Genomic DNA, 17,349 nt, shown 5'->3' with positions numbered 1-17,349 from the left:
TATACATCAAGGTTATTAAATGTTGGTGCAATGATATGCTTTAATTGATGAGTTGACTGTTGAAATGACTCCCTGAGAAAGGTCAGCTTCTAATCATTGCCTCTTAGACTCAACTTTCTCCCTCCATCCTGGCACAATTTTCACTTTAAGTGTATTCTTCACATCTTCCTCATCCCCAAGTCTCCTAGGGCAACATCTCCCTCCAAGCAGGTAAAATAGGGGTGATACCTTTTCCTTCCTTCTCTGAGTTTTTATGATAAAATTAGGATCTACAAGATTTGTTCTGGGCTCTTTCTTAGAAATTTAGGCATGCTATCCTGAGCCACCAAAGGCTTGAAGTTGCCCTCTAGGTTTGGTGTATGTTAGGAAATAACTCCTTTCTTCTGCTACTCCACACAAGTGACTACAGTATGTATACTGAGGTTTCTGTGTTGTGCTGTAGATTCTTGCCATTGAAGAAGGGAACTTTGAGTGTTTTCTCTAGTAACTAAGAACGTCAAGTCTACTCAATGTCACCAGTAGTTGATCTTTCTTTGGGTACCAAGAACTACTCTTTTAGATCCTTCTACAAGTCACTCCTCTAGTTTGAACCTCAATTTCCTCATTTGTAAAATGAGATGATTGGACAAGAAGATTTTTGAAGTTTTTTCAGCATTTAAGGCTGTAGTAATGAATGAACTAAGCCAAATGGATGAATGAGTATACTCCTTGAGGATAGTTTTCTTATGACTTAATTGGAAATCCAAGATACAAATTGGTTAAATGTTCAGCAATTAATCACCTCAATAACGTAGCTCAGGACCACAGTGAGAGAAGTGTACCAAGGACATCGCAAGTGATTATGACAATGAGCACAGTAAGACGGGGTTCTAAAGAAGTAGATTCTGAAGCAGGCAGAAGTGATCAGGGAAGGGAAGCCTCAACCTATTTACAAAAAAGAAATCTTACCCTGATCCTGTCTCTAGTTACATCTGCAAGGTTTCAGGTTCCTTGCACTCTGTTCTTCAATTCTCTGTCCCCAAGTCACCCTGTACTTGTTTGAGTTGTCAATCTCTTTTCACCCTTCTGCATATTTGGTGGACTTTCCATCCTCCCCTCCCCCCATTATTGGGCTAGAATTCATATTCATACACAGCTGTAGTGGTATAAATAGAAGTATTAAGGGTTCCAGGGAGAAACCTGGCAATGTCAGCATCTGACTGGAAGAAATCAAGATCTGATGGGGAGATTGTAGTCATGGCCCAGTCCTGCAGGTGAGACAATGTGACAATGTGCATTCATACTGAAGTACCGTACTTCGTATTAACAATAAAGGGTACTCGTATAAACAAAGGCCTCAAGAAGGGGCACTCAAGACAAAATGACAAATTATCAAAGGGTCTAGAATTCTGATTCTCACGAAATCTGATGCTCAAGGTTTCATAGATAGCCTACCTCCTTTTCTCAGTCATTTTCTAACTGGGTGATTTTCAGCAACTAATTTAACCTTCCTAAGCTTTCTTTTTTTCTTCTTTCTTTTTTTGTTTTCTTTTTAGAGATAGGGTCTCAATATGTTGCCCAATCTGGTCTCAAACTCCTGAGTGCAAGCAATTTTCTGCCTCAGCCTCCCGAGCAGCTGGGTCTACAGGTAAGTGCCATGGTACCTGACCTTCTTTAAAATTTATATCAGTGTGCGAGCTGTGATAAATAACAATAACGACCTCATAAGATAAAGAACAGCTTTCCACATATTGCTTCTATTATCACCATATTTTTTGTAGTTTCCCAGGTAGGCAACTTCGCATTCTTCCACCCTGCCAAACACATGGTTTCTCAGCCAACTCTAATCCTTATTGGCCCACTAGCATGGACTTAAGCAGTAATTTCCAGTTTTGTTTTTCGTTGTTATTGTTTTGTTTGGGTTTTTTGTTTTGTTTTGTTTTGTTTGAGTTAGAGTCTCACTCTGTGCCCAGACTGGAATGTAGTGGCACCTCAACCTGCTAGGCTCAGGCAATCCTTCCACCTCAACCTTCCAAGTAGCTGGAACTACAGGTATGCACCACCAAGACTGGCTAATTTTTATTTATTTATTTATTGTAGAGATGAGGTCTCGCCTTGTTGCCTAGGCTGGTCTCGAACCCGTGGACTCAGACAATCCTCTTGCCTCCGCCTCCCAAAGTACTGGGATTATAGGCGTGAGCCACTGCGCCCGGCTATAACTTTCAGTTTTAATCATTATGGATAATATTTGAGCCATCAAACCAGAAAGGTCTTGGGCCGGTGAGAGGTTCCAAACACTGGTGAAGAGTGGACCCAGGCTGGGTCCCAGGGTCATTATCCTGAGCATGCTAAGAAAGAACTTGAGAGTGATTCACATGGCCATCTATGGAGCAGATTCCCTCTCTATGGCAGAATGAAAGGCAGAGGCCCAGACACAGAGCACCCAACCCAACACAGAAGGAGACATTTTCCCTTGGCAGAGGTCCCTATTCCTCTGTGCGGTGATGGAGAAGAAACTCCAGGAATTTCTGCATTATAGTGCACATGTGCTAGCAGCTTAGAAGCAAGGGGATACCACCGAGATTTCCATTTCCAGAAATGGCAGACTAGATAACCTGAAATCATTTCCTCTACAAAAGCTCTAAAAGAGCTTGTATAAAATATAGTAAGCATTCTTTTAAACGCACAGCTGACCAGAAAAGTAAAGGAAATCTCCAGGGGCCAAAAATAAAGAGAGATAACGAGAGTAATCATCACATTCTGAAGCTAAGCCTGACTTGGAGACTTGGCCTCAGTAACCCAGGGCCTGACTTTTAACACATCACAATGAAAGGAGAAAAGGCCTTCTGTCCTTATGAGGCTGGTATTACAAACATGATAAGAGTGGAAGAGTGGAGTAGAAAGCAATGTGCTTCCTACCCACATCCTAAAAAAAAAAGACTCATCTGTTTTAGCCTGTGTCCCAGTAAGAGGAAAAAGTCTCCCCTGAGAATTTGTAGCACAAGCCTACTATTCCTGTGAATTAAGGGCATGAGTGCTCTCTGCCCATGTAGTCCTTGAGCCAATACTTGAAAGTAAAAGGTACTCCCTAGTGATTTGCGAGACAAAGATTTAAAAGTGTGATAATGAGCATGGGAGAAGAGATGTGGATCCTCAGGATCATTTATACACTGCTAGCGGGAATATAAATTTGCACAGTCACTTTGGAAAATGGTTTGGCATTATCTCCTGAAGTTGAAAATTTATGTAGTCTACACATATGACCCAGAAATCCTACTGTAAGTTAATGCCCAAGATAGAGAGTAGCATACGGACAATGAGAGATATAAGACATATACAAATGTTCATAACAGCATTCCTCACAATAGCAAACATCTGAAAAATCCAAATATTCCTCAGTGAAACAAGGGACAAAATAAACTTTGTGACATTCATGCAATTAAATTTTACATAGCAGTCAAAACTAATGAACTGTAGTGACACTCACCAATGTAGATGACTATTAGCAATAAGGCATTAAATAAAAAGGGCAAATTCCAAAAGATTATAGATTATACACAGCATAATACTCTGTTAATTTTTTAGGAATATACATATATATTCCTATTTTTTAGGAATATACATATATATTCCTATTTTTTAGGAATATACATATATATTCCTATTTTTTAGGAATATACTATATATTCCTATTTTGGGGGAATTTACATATATATTCCTATTTTGGGGGAATATATGCAAAGAAATATTAAATATGGAATTTATAATGGTTACCTCAGGTGCAGAGATGCAGAAGGCATATGCTAGAACGCATGTATTAGAAGTAGATTATTTTCAATGTTATAGCTTCTGGTTTGAATCCAGATTTTGTGAATGTTTATTATATTTTTTTTAGGTAGACCACACACAGTCTTGAACAAATGCCTCTTCTTCTTGCCTTTCCATCTGAAATTCCTATCAGACATATATCTTAGTGTTGGAAAAGGCAGTCTATGTGCATAGTCTTTCAATTTTCAAATTGTGTGCATCCTGAGGTTCAAATATAAAAATCAAAGAGTGGTCCCTGGTCATCAATATCCCTCAAGTACCTAGCAAAGAAAATGAAAACCTTCCTGGAGGGCTGTGCCTTCAATCCCAGCAGCATAAGAGCCTCACAAATAAGGCTCTACTAAAAATGAGGCTACAAGCAAAAATAACAAAACATATAAAGAAATAATCAATCATGAGAGTATGCAGTTAAAAAATGGCAGGATTATACTCTAAGAACTTTTGTATATAGGGTAAAAAACAAGTGAGTTTAAAGATACAAAAGAAAGAATAAAAAGCATAAGAAAGATTGTTTAAAAAATAACAAATTTTAGTTACATATAACTCTAGAAATAAAAAGTACATTTATTCACTCAATAAGTTTTGAGTGCCAAGCACATTCTAGCCATTGAGGACACATCAGTGAACAAAAGAGAAAAAAATATTACTTTCATAGGTGATTCATTTACAATTCCAGTTGCTAAAATTTAAAACTCAAGAGACACCTTAAATACCAGATAAAACATAGATGAAGAGAGAATTATTGAAATAAAAAATAGATCGGAAGAAATCACTCAAAATGTAATGCAAAGAGCTAAAGAGAGAAAATATGAAAGTTTAAGGGACATAGTGAAGTACAGAATAAAATGGCCTACTTTTCTTTTTTTTTTTTCTTTTTTGAGTTAGTCTCACTCTGTCGCCCAGACTGGAGTGCAGTGGCCACTCCAGGCCACCGCAGCCTTGACCTGCTGGGCTCTGGCGAGCCTTCCGCCTCAGCCTTCCGAGTAGCCGGAATTACAGGCATGCACTACCACGCCCAGCTGATTTTTTTTTTTTTTATTTATTTATTGCAGAGATGGGGTTTCGCTGCCCAGGCGGGTCTCGAACCCATGGGCTCAGGCAATCCACTCACCTCAGCCTCCCAAAGGCGCGGGATTACAGGTTGAGCCACCAAGCCCAGCTAAATGGCCTACTTTTCAAGCCATTTCAACCATGCACCAACTACCAAGCCCTCTGCATCTTAGCATCAGAGTCACCAAGGAAAAATAATGCAGTCAAGCACTGGATGGAACAATACTTTACTTACATAGAGAAAAGATGAAACAGGATCAGCTTCAATAGTGTATGCTTGTCTCCTGTGGCCAGTAGGTCCCTCCTGGCAGCTGACACAGGGCAATTGGCCCAGGTGTATCCCTACACACACACATCTGGCCACAGTGGAAAGAGCAAACCCCTTCCCCATGGAGTCTAAAATACTGAAAGTTGAGTGTCTGCCTGAGAACCATTGATGTACACCCTTAAGCAGAACAAAGGAATTTTCATCAAGCCTGAAGCCAGGAAAGATATTTCCATACAAGGGGATAAGCCCGGTACAAACTGTGAGAACTCTTTATCTCTTGGTAAGAAGTGTTTCAGGTCCAAGACCCATTCTTCTGTAGTCAAATCGAGGTCAAAAATCTGTGCATGTGAGACTGTCTTTCCCAACGCTAATATATATGTCTGATAGGCATTCTAGATTGTGACAAGGAGGTGAAGCAATTCAAGGAGGTAGTAGATAGCTAAGAATTTTCCAGTAGTGAGAAAAGCCATAAATTCTTAAGTTCAAGAAGTGTAATGACTTAAGGCAGTATAAATACAAATAAATCAACATCCAGATAACACTGTGATCAAACTTAGAACAAGAAAGTCAGAAAAATTTTAAAGATAATTATCAAGGCAAGCTGATAACTTACAAAGGAACAACAATTAGACTACTGGAAATCTTTCTTTCTTTTTTTTTTTTGAGTCTTTCTCTGCTGGCCAGGCTGGAATGCAGTGGCACACTCATGACCACCCTAGCATCAACCTGCTGGGTTCCTGGGAGCCTTCACCTCTGCCTTCCAAGTAGCCAGAACTACAGGTGCAGGCTACCACGCCTGGCTAATTTTTGATATATTGTATCAAAAATTTGAGTTGGGGTCTCACTCTGTTGCCCATACTGGAGTGCGGTGGTACAATCACAGCTCACAGCAGCCTCCACCTCCTGGACTCAGGTAATCCTTCTGCCTCAGCCTCCTGAGTAGCTGGGACTACAGGCATGTACTACCAGGCCTTGCTAGTTTTTTTAATTTTGTTTTGTAGAGATGACGTCTCACTTTGTGGCCCAAGCTGATCTCCAACTCCTGGGCTCAAGCAAACTTCCCGCCTTGGCCTCCTAAATTGCTGTGATTACAGGCATAAGCAACCACACCCAGCCAAAACTTTTAACAACCAGCTCTCATGGGAACTAAGAGTGACAACTTACTCATCCCATTCAGGGCATTAATCCATTCCCATGACCCACACACCTCTCATTAGAACACACCTCCAATAATGGGATTTGACTTCAACATGAGATTAGAGGAGAACAAACAGCCAAACTATAAGTGCCATGTTAGGCAGGAGGCAGATTATCAGAGATAGTTCATGTGTTTGTATAGTTCAGAAAGATAATGCAGAGACAGTATATATGGGTGTGGTGATTGTACCATACACAGTGGTACCTGGCCAAGAAGCAAATGAGGCTGAAATTCAGCCCATGCATAACTCACCTATTCGTGTGCTCCAACATGGGGCTTTGTCTACCTTTTTTTCTTTTTCTTTAAGACTTTTGTTGATGTATAATTAAAATATTACAATTGTCCATGTCTCAAGTATACAATTTGTTATGGTTTGACATAAGCATACAACCAAGAAATCATCACCAGCATCACTTTTTAAAATTTTTCACAAAAGTGCTAAATTTGGACTGGTAGTGCCCTTGAGAGAAGAGACATGGACAAACTTTAGACTTAATTAAATCAATTGTACCTGTTACTTTTTAAAAAATGTTTTATTTTAAAGATGTGGAGTACAATTCAGGGTTAGGGATATAAATGTTCATTATGCAAGTACCCTTGTTGATGAGGCGTATATGTTACATTTTTTAAGATTAAGGAAACAGAATATAATATATACCCTTAAGCCAGTATAAAGAATAGTAGAAAACTAAGGGGGGAAACTTGATTAATTTTAAGGTATATACCTAGACTAAATTTACCACTTACTAGACAAAAATGATCATATAGAAATTTTTAAAATCCAGGTGTACGCTGTTTTTAAGAGACCCTCCTGGTCAGGCATGGTGGCTCAAGTTTGTAATTCCAGCACTTTGGGAGGCTGAGGCAAGAGGATTGCCTGAGTCCAGCGGATTGAGACCAGCCTGGGCAACTTGATAAGACCTCGTCTCTACAATAAACAAAAAATTAGCCAGGCATAGTGGCATGTGCCTATGATTCCAGCTACTTGAAAAGCTGAGGCAGAAGGATCACTTGAGCCCAGCAGGTCGAGGCTGTGGTGGCCATTAGCACGGCACTGCACTCCAGCCTGGGCAACAGAGTGAGACTCCAACTCAGAGAGAGAGAGAGAGAGAGAGAAGATATCTAAATCATTAGGAACTCAGAAAGGTTGAAAATAAAAGGATAAAATAAAAAAATCAGACCAGCACTTATCCAAATAATACAGAGATAACTGTATAAATAACATTAAAGTAGATTTCAAGGACAGTGTGAGAATAGAGACACATTTATAAGGTATAATAATTATAAATCACAGAAGAAAATGATTAATAAGTTTGAGCACATTAAATTTAATGTACATTAAATTGCAAAAATGTCTATAAAACTAAAGAATCATTTACAAGGCAAAGACAAGCTGGAGATATTTATAGTGTCTAATCAACTATAGATGTGTATCCAAATACATGAAGAGCTCAAAAATAAATAAGAAAAATACATAAACCTTAATAGAGAAAATGAACCAAGAACATAATTTCTTTTTTGGATTGACAAACTGATCCTAAGATTCACATGGAATTGCAAAGGATCCCAAAGAATCAAAACAATCTTGATAACAAAGTTGGAAGACTCACTTCCCAATTTTAAAATTTACTACAAAGCTACAATAATCAAGATAATGTGGCACTGGCAAAAAGATGCATATATAGAACAATGGAATAGAATTGAGAATCTAGAAGTAAATTCCACATTTATAGTTTAATATTCAGCAAAGATGCTAATAATTCAGTAAATGGTTCTGAGACAGTTGAATATCTAACATGCAAAAGAATGAAGTTGGGCTCTCATCATGCACAAAAGTTAATTCAAAATGGATCAAAGACTTAAACATCAGAGCTAAAACTTTAAAACTCTTGGCAGAAAATGTAGGGCAAATCTTCACGACTTGTTAGGCAATGATTTCTTAAAGAAACCAAAAGCATAAGAAACAAAAGCAAAAATAGATCAACTGAACTTCCTCAAAACAGAAAATTCTGTGCTTCAAAGGACATATTGTGGACTGAACTTGTGTGCCCCCAAAATTTATTTGTGGAAGTCTTAACACCTGGTAACTTTGAATATGATCATATTTGAAAACAAGATCGTTACAGTGGTAAATGAATTAAAAATAAGTCATTAGGGTGGGTCCTAATTCAATTTGAATTGCATCCTTATGAGAAGAGAAAATTTGAACACGGATATATACAGAAGGAATACAATGTGAAGACAGGAAGAAAGCAGTCACTTAGAAGCCAAAGATAGAGGTCTGGAACAAAACCTTTCCTGATGGCCCTCAGAAGGAACCAACCCCACCAACAGCTTGATGTCAAATTTCTAGTCTCCAGAACTATAAGAAAATTAATTTCTGTTTAAGCAACCAGTCTGTTATATCTTGTTACAGCAACTCTAGGAAACTAATATAGGATACCACAAAGAAAGTGAAAAGGCAATCAACAGAATGAGAGAAAATATTTGCAAATCATACATTGATAAGAGACTTCTATCTAGAATATAAAAAGAGCTTTTACAACTCAATGATACTAGTGCAAATAACACAATTAAAAAGCAAGCAAGAATCTTAATGAGCACTTCTGCAAAGATTTACAAATGACCAGTAACTACAAAGGCAATGCTCAACATCATTAGCCCTCAGGGAAGTTCAAATAAAAACCACAGCAAGATACCACTTCACACCCCCACCTCACCCCCACCTCCCCACCCCCCCCCCCCCCCACTAGAATGGTTGTAATGTACAAGGCAGACAATAGGAAGTGTTGACAGGACATAGAGAAACTGAAACTCTCATGATCTGGTGCTGGGAAGGTAAAATGGTACAACAACTTTGGAAAACAGTCTGATAGTTCTTTAAAAGGTTAAATATAGAGTTACCACTCCTAAGTACTGCCCAACAGAAATGAAAATATGTGTGCACAAAAACTTGTACACAAATGTTCTCAGCAGCATTATTCATAATAGCCAAAAAGTGAAAACAACCCAAATGTCCATCAATTAATGAACAGATAAACAATATGTAGTACAGTAGTTCCCCTTATCTGCAGTTTCACTTTCCACAGTTTTGGTTACCCTCAGTCAACTGCAGTCTAAAAATATTAAATGGAAATTCCAGAAATAAACAATTTATAAGTTTTAAATTGTGCGCTGTTCTGAATAGCATGATGAAACCTCATGCCATCCCACTCCATCCCACCCAGGAATTGAATCGTCCCTTTGACCAACATAGCCATACTGTCTACACTACCTGCCCATTAGTCACTCCATAACTTATCAGACCAATTGTCCCTGTATCACAGAGCTGGTATTCAAGTAACCGTTAGTTTACTTACTAATGGTCCCAAAGTACAAGAGATGCTGGTATATTATTATAATTCTTCTATTTTATTATTAACTATTGTTTTTCCTCTCTTACTGTGCCCCATTTATAAATTAAACGTCATCATAGGCATGTTCGCACAGGAAAAAACATTGTACATGTAGGGTTTGGTATTATCTGCAGTTTCAAGCAGTCACTGGGGATCTTGGAACGTATCCCCATTGGATAAGAGGAAGCTACTCTATATCCATATAATGGAATATTAAGCAATTAACAGGAATAAAGTACTGGTACATGCTGTAATACTGGATGAATCTTGAAGACATTATACTAAGTGAAAGAAGTCAGTCACAAAACATCATTCTGTATGACATTACAGGAAATGTCCATACTGGGCAAATCTATAGGAATAGAAACTAGGTTACTAATAACCTAAGGCTAGAGGATTTGAGAGGAAATGAGGAGTGACTACTAATAGGTATAAGATTTCCTTTTGGAGGTGGGCTCAGTGGTTCATGCCTGTAAACCCAGCACTTTGAGAGACCGAGGTGGGAAGATTGCTTGAGCTCAGGAGTTTCAAACCATCCTGGGCAACATAGTGAGAGCTCATCTCTACAAAAAGTCAAATAGCCTGGCATGGTGGCGCATGGTGGTGTCTATTCAGGAGGCTGAGGCATGAGGTAGGAGGATCACTGCAGCCCAGCCCAGGAGGATCACTGCAGCCTCAACACTGTGGTGAGCCATGATTGCATCACTGCACTCTAGCCTGAGCAACAAAGTGAGACTTTGCCTCAAAAAAAAAAAAAAAAAAGATTTCTTTTGGGGATGATAAAATTGTTTTAAAATAGATTGTAGTCGTGATTTTACAACTCTGTGAATACACTAAAAATTGGAAAGAAGGGCTACTATTATAATATAATAGTATAGAATATAATAGTGGATATTATATATCTATTATTCACAGAGTGAATTATATGATACGTGGACTATTTATGTATTTATTTATTTTTGAGACAGGGTTACATTCTGTCACTGAGATTGGAGTGCAGTGGCACAGACACAGTTCACTGAGGCCTCAAACTCCTGGGTTCAAGTGATCCTCCTGCTTCAGCCTCTCAAGTAGCTGGGACTATGGGCACACAACACCACACTCAGCTAACTTTTTTCTCTTTTTTATAGAGACAGGTCTCGCTTTATAGCTCAGGTTGGTCTAGAACTCCTGGACAAGTGATCCTCCGGCCTCAGTTTCCCAAAGTGCTGGGATTACAGTCATGAACCACCACTCCTGACCCATGTGGGCTGTATTTCAATAAAGCTGTTAAAATAATTTTTAAAAAAAAGATAATTGTGACATAATTTTTGTTTTGAAAGAGCGCAATGCAGATTTTTGAATCCTCTGCATTGCTATAAAAATTTCTGAGTTGTTTTAATGTCTTTCAGTAAGACCAATAAGGGAATAAGTAGCACAGACACATAAAGGATTCAAGGGAAACGTTCCTCCCAACCCAGAAAGAGAATTGCAAGACAAAGGAATTTCATGAACACTTTATGCAACAGAGGGTATAAATTAGCATCAACTTTATTTATAGTGTCTGCACACAATTACTTGTGGCTATGAATGCTTAAATTGACTATTTAAAAAATTACATCGGGTTGGACATGCTGACTCAGACCTATAATCCCAGCACTTTGGGATGAGGCAAAAGGCTCACATGGGCTCAGGAGTTTGAGACTAGCCTGGGTAACATAGCAAAACTGCACTCTACAATAAATCAAAAAATTATTTGGTCGTGGTGGTACACGCCTGTAGTCCCAGCTACTTGAGAGGCTGAAGTGGAAGTATTGCCTTCCGCTTCTCCAGGAGGTAGAGTCTGTGGTCAGCCATAATCATGTCACTTGCACTCCAGCCTAGGAGACAGAATGAGACACTGACTCAAAATAAAAATAAAAAACACATTTAGGTCAGTGATCCTCAAACTGTTGTATGCCGACCTGGAGAGCTTTTAAAAACACGTATTGCTGGGCTCCACTCCAAGAACTTCCGATTCAGTAGGTTTGGGATGGGTCTCAAGTTATTTGCATTTCTAAAAAGCATCTATTCTGATGCCACTGGTCTGAGAGCCACTTTGAAATCCACTAGAGAGAAACTAGGACCTCTCTGGACTATCTTTGCAATGTTCTGTGATTTTGTAATTATTTCAGAGTAATCTTTTAAGTCAGAAAAAAAGAAAAGAGAACCCATGATCCAGGTCTTTCAGGATATAATGCCTGTCATTCTAAGCTCATTTTTCCTCTTGCTAGGTTAAAGACGTCCTCCAGGTGTTGGTAAAGTCAAGACCCTGTATCAAGTCAGACAGGCTTGCTGACATGGCAGCCAATGCTCTAACACTATATAGGACAAACCAGATGCAGCAGGGTTTCTTCTGCTTGTGAAAGCTACATCTTATACCATCACTACTTCCTGTTACAACAGTAGTTCTTGCAATTTTGCTCATTTTGCTCATATTACACCCACAAAGATTCTTTCCAGAATAGCTTTTCTCTGTTGACCCTTATTGAAAGAACAGGGAGATAGTGAAAGCCATCACCCTAAGGTCTCAGATTCTGGTCCTTGGGAAATGCTTCTCAACAAGATTTTTTTGAAGGGAAACCTAAGGTTTGCCCATCACCTAGAGCTTTACCTCTGCAGTCTTGCCTTACAGCCGCAAATCACTCTCTCCCTCACTCACTCTCACTATTCCTGTTTGTCCTCCTCAGATTTCTAGTATGTTGAATGTCTCCTCCTTTCTACCAGTCTGTCAAACCTGTGCAGGCCTTCATGGCTGTGTGCCATTTTTGAATACCTGAGCTATTTTCACAGGCATCCTAGAATCCAGTGCCCTACCTGTCCAATGTTGAATTTGTGCTATAACCTCCACTCTTCCACTCCCTATACCCATGTCCTTTGTTTTACTCCCTCAATATTCTGCCAGAATAGAGTGGGACAGTCACCATGCTGTGTGGTTTAAAGCAGAATTGAAACCAACTTTTCTTTCTTTAACCCATATTTACTTCTACATCAAAAGATACTTGGTGCCACCAATTCCTGGACTCTTTGTGTGTTTTGGAGAACATATACAATGCTTCTTTGCATTTTCTCTGCCAGTTTAAGAGTAGCTTTTTCAGTTTAAATCATTTTATTCTTTTATTGCTTCTGTCTACTCTTCTCTTCTGTATGTCTTTGTGCAAATACCTGTGCCTTTTAAAAAATTGCTATTTCAGTGGAATTTTGATTAAGAGTAGAGGTAAATATGTATGTTAATTCCTGCATCTTTAGTCAAAAATCCTGCATATTTTCTTCTAAAACGTGTGTGTGTGTGTGTGTGTGTGTGTGTGTGTGTGTGTGTGTGTGTAATGGGAGATTCATCAGGATGATGCTTGTGATCAGGATGATGCTTGTGGCATTAGGTCATTCAATACCACTGTTTTGCAGTATGCTATTGGCTATTGTTTGACTATGCAACCCTTTATTTATCCATACTGTGCTTTTTGATGCACATTTGGATTTGTTTTCAAGTTTTGCTCTTACAAACCGATACTGCTATGAAAATTCTAGTGTACATTTCCTTGTACCCTCGTGTGAGAGTTTCTCTTAAGAGAGAGGTAGAGAGAATGGATCATAAAGTACAAACCTCTTCAGCTTTACCAGATAATGACAAATGAACTTCCAAAATGGTTGGATCAACTTATATTCCTACCAACAATAAATAATAGTCTTATAGCTTTGCGCTTCCATTAACCCTTGGTGTTATTAGATTTTTAAAATGTTTGCCAATCTAGTAGGTTTAAAATGGTATCTCACTGCTAAAGAAACAACAGAATCTAGTAGTGATCATTACTGGATGCTGAAACCATTGCTTGTAAATTGCAAAAAGAAAACTGCAACTTTACAATGGAGAGATCTCACTGTTACCACCTTAGCTGAGGAAACAAATTTGGTATCACTAACAACGGGACAATCTGACATAATAGGATCCCTGATGTGATGCAATATTAACTACCATAGATTTACCTATGAATGATTCCTGCCAGAGATTTTAACCTGAATCTAATCAAGCCCTTGTTGAAGATTCCACTTTACAAAAAGTAAAGGGATCAAGTAACAAGGTGAATAATACTACGAGGAAACAGAAAATCCACAATATGGGACTCCACATCTGGTTTGGTGACACGGGAAAATGGATGCCATGAGAGAGCAAGCTAACTGTGTTAAAGTAAATGATACTAAAAAGGTGTAACAAAACACTTCTTGACTGAATCTTAACTGAGATAAAAAGAAATCTGGGGCCAGGCACAGTGGCTCACACCATAATGCCAGCACTTTGGGACACCAAGACAAGAAGATTGCTTGAGGCCAGGAGAGCACGACCAGCCTGGCCAACATAGCAAGACCTCGTTGCTAAAATAAATAAATAAATGAAGTTTGGGGATTAAGAAATTAAGCATTGAGTGGATAAAAGAAAAAAAATGTGGTACATATATATGACGGAATATTACGCAGCCATAAAGAGGGACAAAATTATGAACTTCACAGCAACTTGAATGGACTTACAGTCTATAGTACTGAGTGATATTTCACAGAAACAAATAACTGAGTGTCACATGTTCTCACTCATAAATGAACCTTGAACAATTATAGTAATACTATAAGAAAAGAATTAGCAGTAGTGGGAATCTGCTGGGGGAGAGGGGAGAACACCTCATCAACAAGGGCACCTGCATAATGAATATTTGTATACCTAACCCTGAATTGTATCCCACATCTTAAAATGAAAAATTTTTTGCAATAAAAAATAAAAAAATTTCACACACACAAAAAAGATAATATTAATGAATAATTGTTAATTTATGCAGGTATAATCAGTGTAATAATAAATCCCAATACATTTAATAGCTATTATGATAAATATAATTGCTGAAATATTATTATATATAATATAAATATAACTACTGAAATATTATTTCAGTATATGTATATATATATACAAACATTGTCAAAATTTTGTGATGTTTACTTTAATAATGTTTAAATCTAGATAATGCACTATGGATATAGGGGGAATAACTGTACAATTCTTTCTATTTTTGTGTGTGTGTGAAATTTTTAATTAAATATTATAATGCTGGAACCACAGGTGCCCACCACCATGCCCGGCTAATTTTCTGATTTATTGTAGAAACGCGGTCTTGCCAAGTTGCCCAGACTGGTCTTGAACCCCTGGACTCAGGCAATTCTCTTGCCTACATCTCCCAAAGTGTAGGTATTAAATAGGCATGAACCACCATGCCCAGCTTTATTTTACATTTCTAACAACAACGTTGTTCCAGTGAAACTGGAACTGAAACTCCAGAGAGTTCCAGTGGCTCCACATTCTCACCAACATTTGGCATTGTCAGACTTCTACATTGTAGCCATTCTAGTGCTTATGAAGTGGAATTCTTCATGGTATTAATTTACATTTTCCTAATGATTAATGATTTTAAGATATTTTTGTGAATTCATTTGGACATTCATATATCTTTGTTCATGTTACAGCTCTTTTTAAAAATAGGAATGTCTTTTTGTTTATTTGCTTACAGACAAGAACTCTCTCTGTCACTTAGGGAGGAGTGCAGCAGTGCAATCATGGCTCAATGTAGTCTCAAACCTTTAACTCCTGGACATAAGCAATTCTTCTGCCTCTGCCTCCCAAGTAAGTGAGACTATAGGCATGCACTACCACACCTAGATAATTTTAAAACATTTCTTCGAGATGGAGGTCTCATTATGTGGCCCAAGCTGGTCTCAAACTCCTTGCCTCAAGTGTTCCTCCCACCTCAGCTTCCCAAAGTGCTGAGATTAGAGGTACAAGCTACCATGCCCAGCCTCAGACTCATCGGAATCTTCATCAAGCAACCCAATATTTGGCCCAGAGGAGAAACTTGACATATTGTGTTGAATTGATTGATTAATTAAAGAATGAGGGTAAATCCACCTAAAATCTCTGAAAACTCTTCACCATTGCATTGCTACCCAGCTACCAGGCAGTCTTGCTTGCAATGAAACATCTCCAGGATCTTCTGGCAAATATGTAATAGTTCAGAAAACAGACAGAGGGCAGGAAGGAAGGAAAGAGTAAGAATTTCCTAATGATGTCCACAGAAGTTTCTTGCAACACAGCATTTGTGTTGTCTATATTCAACCATGTTTTATGTATTACCTGTGTAACATGACCTGTCTCAGCAAGTACAACCAGGTTAGTCACTGCGTATTTAATATGGATAGAGGAATGGATGATTTGGGGAACCATCGAAACCAATTTCTATTTAATTAATTTTATTTTTTCTTTACTCCAAACCAATATAAACAAAGCAAAGATTTCTCAATGTGTTTAATAATCAAGAAAACTGCCAGAAATTTTTTTTTTACTCCATTTTACAGATGAGCAAACAGGCCCAGAGAGCTTAAATGACTGCCCACATCATGCAGTTACTAGATCAGAAAATCAGAATTTTATCTCAAGTAGCCAAGCTCCAGATTCGTGGTGTTCTCAGCCACAGCAATGCTGAAGTTAAGTAGGCGAAATTGTTGTGTAAACACGGTCCCAGCACACATTTTAAGTGAGCACTGTTGGAAAACTGTGAGAGTGCCTGAAGGATTCATAAAGTGTCCTCCCTCCTCCCCCCACCCCCGCTGGCCACCCCACCTCTGCTCTTATCTGAGTCCCCAGACCCTCCCACCTTCCACCCCCAGTTTCCCTCCGGTTTTCCCCGCTGATTCACTTAACACCTTTTCCCACCACATCCCAACTGGCTCTGTTTCTGCAACTGCTTCTGCTGCTGTTCTTGAGGGGACCCAGGGATCCCTGGGATACTTGTGATGAGCTGGGAAAGACTGAGGCAGGGAAGGGGGCGCCTTGGGGTGTAGGGAGTGTGGTGGAAAATCCAGGACTAGAGGACAGAGGGGAGGTGAAAAGAGGAGATGGGGTGGGGGGTTGTTTTGCCCTGTGGACCTGCCCTAACCACAACCTCTGGCCTCCCATAGCTTCTCTGGAAGGCTTCCCTGGAGACTGTGTGAATTTCCCCTGCGTAGGGGTCGCGCACCCCAACCGCTGGGCCTGGGCACCCAGCTTCCCGGCCTGCAAAGGACTTTCCAAAGGACGCCACCCGATCCTGTGGGCCTCATCAAGAGGGACTCCCACCGTGCCTTCCTTCTAGCCCTTCACCGACCGCCTATGCTCCCTAGATTCTGTTATTCGGTGGCTGGAACTCCTCTTGAGCGCGGGGGACTCGGGCATTTTTTTCCTGCAAGGGCCATCACGAGGACGAGAGCCATACAGTGCTTCATGTGCTGGGGGACAGGGCCGACTGCAGGACCCCGGGACCTATCCACTGTAGGTCCAGGCCCATGCGCAGCGAGGGACGTAATTCCGACACATACCCGGAGGAGGAAGGGGGGACTTGGCTGGGGGTTCTTGAGCGGGAGACTTAGTTCTGTGTCGTCACACCCCTGATCTCGGTATCCCTTTCCCACCACGCAATTCCCCAGGGTCCGTATATCCCCAGCTCCTGATCCCACTGCTTGGCGCTGGGCTGGTGCTGGGACTGGGAGCGTTGCAGAAACATTTTTATTTCTACTGCTATAGAAAGGTGTCCAAGTAA

The 17,349-nt window shown here is 39.6% G+C and overlaps 1 pseudogene; it reads left to right on the top strand.

Moving 5' to 3' along the window:
* The first annotated feature begins 1,185 nt into the window (after positions 1-1,185).
* Positions 1,186-17,349, top strand: LOC103258713 (annotated as a pseudogene).

The sequence above is a fragment of the Carlito syrichta genome, unplaced genomic scaffold (assembly GCF_000164805.1).
Source record: "Carlito syrichta isolate Samal-C Ts95f unplaced genomic scaffold, Tarsius_syrichta-2.0.1 Scaffold302333, whole genome shotgun sequence".
Lineage (NCBI taxonomy): Eukaryota > Metazoa > Chordata > Mammalia > Primates > Tarsiidae > Carlito > Carlito syrichta.
The sequence above is the reverse complement of the archived record's forward strand: the minus strand, read 5'-3'. Positions and strand labels throughout refer to the sequence as shown.